Consider the following 5694-nt stretch of genomic DNA (forward strand, 5'->3'; position numbering starts at 1 on the left):
TTTTTGGCCTAAAGTTGAAACCCCTTTTCCCTTAGCTCTTATCCTTTCAAGCCCATCAGGAAAGATGTGAGGTAAGACCCCGGCCAATGGGGAAAGGACACAGTCTAGAATAAAAAGCCGATTGTGCTCCCCGCTTCTGAGCTTGCCTTCTTGATCAACGGTAAGATTTTACCTTGTGGATACAAAAGGGGCTGAGAGTACAGCTCACTAGGTTCGTTATCTGGATTCATTGCCTTCCCCCCCACCTCCCCCATAAAACCCTTCTGAGCATCCTGGGATACAGGACTAGAGTGCAGGGAAGGAGCTGGAGTTGGCGCTGGATCCAGCTGCCCTACAGTCCTCGTCTCTGGAGGAAAGGGTCAGGGTCACAGCCACTGAGGTTCTAGGGTGCAGAACTGGCTGAAATAACCCTTGAATTGACTTTCCTTACAACCGTGGTTACAGATTCAGGGACAGGAGGGACAAGGTAATCTGACATTTCTCTTGACCCTTAGGTGGGCCTTGTCATTGCCCCTGAGACAGGGAGGGACAGGAAAGAGAGTTGTGAGTCAGGAGCATACCTGGGGGAAAGAAAAACACAGGAAGTGACTCAAAGCCTGCAGAGGAGACAGGTGGCCAGCAGTCTGCAGGACAGACCCTGGGCAAGCCGGATGAGGGCAGGAAGCCCCTCTCTGAGGCTGCGTGCGGGTGCACACACCTGCAGCTATTTCTGCCAGCCATGTTTCCCACAAATTCTTCCCTCCTCACCACAGCAGCCACTGCTCACTCACCCACAAGCCCAGCTGCCAGCTGTCATAGTTCCTGGCTCCCACCCACCCCCTGTATCTGGGAGGCCCTCTCACCTATGACCCCAGAGATCGCCACAGACCTTTCCAGAAGGTCACCTCCCAAAGAGCAAGTGTGGGGTGGAGGACGTGGCTAGAGAGAAAGGGGACACAAAGGTGGCAGGCATATATCCTGTGGTGCCACCACATTAGGAAGAGGGACCCTCGGTCTACATGACTTTCAGGACATTAACCTTAGCAGCAAGCATTTTTTAACCCCGGAGGCATCTTGCTGGTCTTTCTTTCTTTCTTTCTTTCTTTCTTTCTTTCTTTCTTTCTTTCTTTCTTTCTTTNTCTTTCTTTCTTTCTTTCTTTCTTTCTTTCTTCCTTCCTTCCTTCCTTCCTTCCTTCCTTCCTTTCTTTCTTTCTTTCTTTCTTTCTTTTAAAAAAGTCCTTTCCTCTCTCTCTCTCTCTCTCTCTCTCTCTCTCTCTCTCTCTCTTTTTTGGTTTTCACTTGTTTGTTCATTTGATTGTTTTCTTGGAAACAAGGGTCTCACTTTATAGCCTCAGCTGGCCTAGAGTCAACAGGTCTCTGCTGGGATTAAAGGGACTGGCCACATACTGCAGAATCTTTGTATGTGTACCAGGCTGGCTTTAAATGTCTATGTAGCTCAGGCTGATTTTGAACTCCTGATTAATCTTCGTGTCTTAACTCCCCAACTTCAGAATTACCATATCCAACTCTGGGAGCCCCACAGCCAACTCTTCTTTTTAAGGCAGTTTGTTTGTTTGTTTGTTTGTTTTGCTGTGTAGTCCAGGGATAACCTTGAGTTTGAGATCTTCCTGCCTCAGCCTCTGGGGCACTAGAATTCCAGCTGTGTGTTTCCTTCCTTTCTCTCTCTCTCTCTGTGTGATATGCATTTTTGTGTACATGTCTGTTGGGCATTTCTCTAGTTGCCGTCACAAGAAAAGGGAAACACAAACAGAACCCTGAAAGTTCTCACACTAGGTGGAAGGCTGCCAAGTGGACTAACAGTGCTGGAATGCCCTTCAGAATGTGTTAACGTTTTTTCTGGTGGCATCATGGGAGACGGCCCACGTAGCCAGATCCTCCACAGCGCTGGATGTTCCTGACTTTCCTCATCTTTGTTGGGCTGAGAAATGGAAACTTACACTCGGCTGAAAGTTGCATTTCAAGTCATTAATGAGACGGGACATAATGTAGTAATCTTTTAAAAGCTTTACTTATTTTATTCTATCCGTGTGAGCGTTTTGCCTGTGTGTATTCATGTGTACCACGAGTGTGCCTGGTAGCCCAAGAAGTCAGAAGAGGATGGATCTCCTGGAACCGGAGTTAAGGACAGTTTGAAACCACTAATGTGGTGCTGTGAACGGAACCCAAGTCCTCTGTGAGAGTAACAAGTTCCCTTAACCACAAAGCCATTTCTCCAGCCCCTAGATATCATATTTTTATTTGCTAGGTGTCTGTGTGTGTGTATAAGAGAGAGGAGAGAGAGAGAGAGAGAATGAGGCTTGCTATGTTCTTTGTTGTACTTCTATCGGATCTCTGGCTTTTTTCTTTATTCTTTGAAAGGTAATCATTCATTTATTTTTTGCTAGGTATCATGGTGCACATCTGGAATCCCAGAATTCAGGAGGCCGAGGCAAGAGGATTGCTAGCTCAAGCCCAGCCTGGGCTACAGCGAGACGCCTCCTAAAACAAAAACAAGCCAGGTGGTGGTGAGATAGCTTGGTGGGTAAAACTGCTGGCCTTGCAAGTGTGAAGACTCGTGCATGATCCCCAGAAACCACACAAAAAGCCATTATCATCCCAGCACTGGAATGGGGACATGCAAGCCCTCTGGCTTTCTGGCTAGTCAGTCTACCTGAATCAGCGGCAAGCCCCACATGCCAATAATGTCCCCAAACACAAGGAAGACGGTGTCTGAGGGACAATACCGGAGGCTGACTTGTATCCTCTACATGCATACACATATGCTTGCACATATACATGCATGCACAGGACATGCATGCACTCACACATGCTTGCACATATACATGCATTCACAGAACATGCACTCACACACGTGCATGCACAAGCGCGCACACACACACTCAAACTAACCAAAACCGATGCTTTTAACTTATGAAAACCGGTACATTGTCATGCATCTTACAGGTGTCTTCCTCTGATCTCTGATTTTATCTTTTTATTTTTATTTATAACGTTTTCCCTTGTAATTTCTTTGTGGGTGCATGTATTAATCACTTCTGTTATGACTTCTTTTTGTCCTGTGACTAGGAAACTTGATACCTGAGGATCATACAGTCATTTTCACAAACATTTTTAAAAACATGTGTTTTAAAAACGTGTGTGAGTGTGTGTGAGTGAGTGTGAGTGTGTGTGAGAGTGAGTATGTGTGAGTGTGTGAGTGAGTGTGAGTGTGTGAATGTGTGTGTGAGTGTGTGTTTGTGTGCACACTTGCCTGTCTGTATGTACACTGTGTGCATGCTATGCCTTTGCAGGCCCAAAGAGGGTGCTGGGTTATCGGAACTGGGGTTATGAGTTCTTAGGAGCTTCCATGTGGGTGCTGGGAACAGAACCTCAGCATAGAGCAGCTGGTGCTCTTAACTGCTGAGCCAGATCCCTTGACTTGTGTATAAGTTGATTTTTTGGTTTTTTTTTGGTACTTTTATGGTTTTATTTTTCCAGTGTTTTCTTCAGTACTTTGATCCTGTTGGAATTTATTTCCATGCTAAGAGTGAGGTAAGGAGTCCCGATTTATTTATTTACCATCTAAATATCTGGTGAAGTGACTCAATTTATTGAATTCTCCTGTTTATTTGGGTCCTTTTATTCTCCACAGCTGATCCTGTGCGGACTCTGGGCTCCAGCCATTTTAATTACTCTTGCTGTGCAGTGTTCTGCAGAATGTCTGGCAGACCTACCCTTCCGTGCTTAGTGCACTTTGTTTTTCTCTGGAATTTTTCTCTCTATTCTTTTATATATGTCCCCCCACCCCCAGTTAAAATTGTCATCATCCCATGGCTCCCACGGCAACTGATCCTTCATGCCCAGACGTAGTCCACTAAACCGATAGCTCATTTACAGTGATAGTGACGTATTTGGAAGACCACTCCTTCTCCATGAGCAAGGTCCCCCTTTATTTATTCAGGTCTGTGGAGTGTTCCCTGTTTGGGTTTTATAGCTCTTTCCACTTATGCCTGCACATTTTAAAATGTGTTTTATGTCATGTCGTTTTCATAAGTGGCACACCCCCCCCCCCCATCATTTTGTTAGTGACCTTCTGTGCTTAGGACATTTTGTTTTTAGGCACTTTGCTAAGTTCTGTAGTGAAGATTAGCCATTTTGTAGTACAAACTGTAATCACTGCTACTGGGCAGGGCAAGGCAGGAGGATCATAAGTTCAAGGCTGGCTGGGGCAGTTAGTGATACCCTGTCTCAAAGGAAAAGCAAGGAGGATGGCCCCCACAGTGCACCTAACTTTTGGCTGTTGATAGATGTTGAGAAAAGAAACTTTGCTTTCCCTTGAGGACATGGCTGTTGGCAGTTTGCTCCCAGCCGGCCCAGTGGATGGCCACACCCACTGTGCACAGGGGCAGCTTAGTCAGGACTCAAAGTGCTATTAAAAACAACAGGAGAGCTGGGCGGTGGTGGTGTGCGCCTTTAATCCCAGCACTTGGGAGGCAGAGGCAGGCAGATTTCTGAGTTCAAGGCCAGCCTGGTCTACAAAGTGAGTTCCAGGACAGCCAGGGCTATACAGAGAAACCCTGTCTTAAAACAAACAAACAAACAAACAAACAACCCTGAAAGTAATGAATGTTAAAAGAAAAAGATATATAAGGGAGGAGAGCCTGCAGATGCCTTTTAAGAAAAAAAATAGATTTTTATCTTATGCATAGGGCTGTTTAGTTTGAATGTATGCCTGTGCACCACCTGCATGCCTGGTGCTGGCAGAGGCCAGAAGAAGGCATTGGGTCCTCTGGACCTGGAGTTATAGATTACTGAGAGCCACCGTGAGGTTCTGGGAATCCAACTGCCTGTCTTCTGGAAGCTCAGCAAGTGTTCTACCTACACGGCTGATTCTTGTGAAACATTCAAGTATGGAATAATACCGTCCAGTGGTAATAATTCTTTCTTCCAAAAAAAATCTATGTATCTCGTAGTCAATCTTTGATCTAGTAGCTTTGTCAAACCATTCCAGGTCAGTGTTAAATACTGATGGCGATCATTTGCGGCGATAGTGACATTTCTTTAACAGGGTGCTCCTGAATGTGGTGAACAGACTGAGCATTTCAGCTTACATAGTGACAGGTGGGTGAGCCAGGTGTGGTGGCTTTGATCTCAGTACTCTGGAGGCAGAGACAGGAGGTTATCTGTAAATCTGCGGCCAGCCTGGTCTACAGAGTGAGTTCCTGGATAGCCAGTGCTACACAGAAACCATCTCCAGGAAAAAAAAAAAAAGGTTTCTTAAGTCCATGGTCACTTTGGGCCTACAGCAGCTCAGCACACAGTGGGAAATCTGAGGCAGAGGATGCCTGTTTACCTCGAGTGGGATGCAAAGTAAGGGTCACCGACCTAAGCGACTCCACCAGGCCCTTTAAAGTTCCCACCCTTGTCAGGAGTGCCATGGGCTATGGAGCAAGGCTTCAAACTTTGTGGGACACTTATCCAAGCCATAGCCTCTTCTTTGAGTAAAGCTGTTTAGTAGGAGAGCCTCCCCAAGATGGAGAAGAAGGAGGTAAGCAGGGAGCCAAGGGAGCCAGGGTGTGGGGGAAGGCTGGGAGGGAGATGAGGAAGCCAGGGTGTGTGTATGTGGGGGGAAGGCTGCAGTGCCAAGGAGCAGAGACACCTCTCAGAGGAGTAAACTGAGATCCTGGCACTTGTGTCCTAACAAGCCATCTGTCC

The 5694-nt window shown here is 46.4% G+C and overlaps 1 long non-coding RNA gene across 1 annotated transcript in view; it reads left to right on the forward strand.

Moving 5' to 3' along the window:
- Positions 1-3805, forward strand: part of LOC110312396 — a 14345-nt gene extending 10540 nt beyond the window's left edge. Inside the window, exons 3-5 of the long non-coding RNA XR_002380048.1 lie at positions 2385-2517; positions 3478-3531; positions 3632-3805. This is a non-coding gene — a long non-coding RNA (uncharacterized LOC110312396). The remainder of the gene's footprint in view (positions 1-2384; positions 2518-3477; positions 3532-3631) is intronic.
- Positions 3806-5694: the final 1889 nt, after the last annotated feature.

The sequence above is a fragment of the Mus caroli genome, chromosome 17 (assembly GCF_900094665.2).
Source record: "Mus caroli chromosome 17, CAROLI_EIJ_v1.1, whole genome shotgun sequence".
Taxonomy (NCBI): domain Eukaryota; kingdom Metazoa; phylum Chordata; class Mammalia; order Rodentia; family Muridae; genus Mus; species Mus caroli.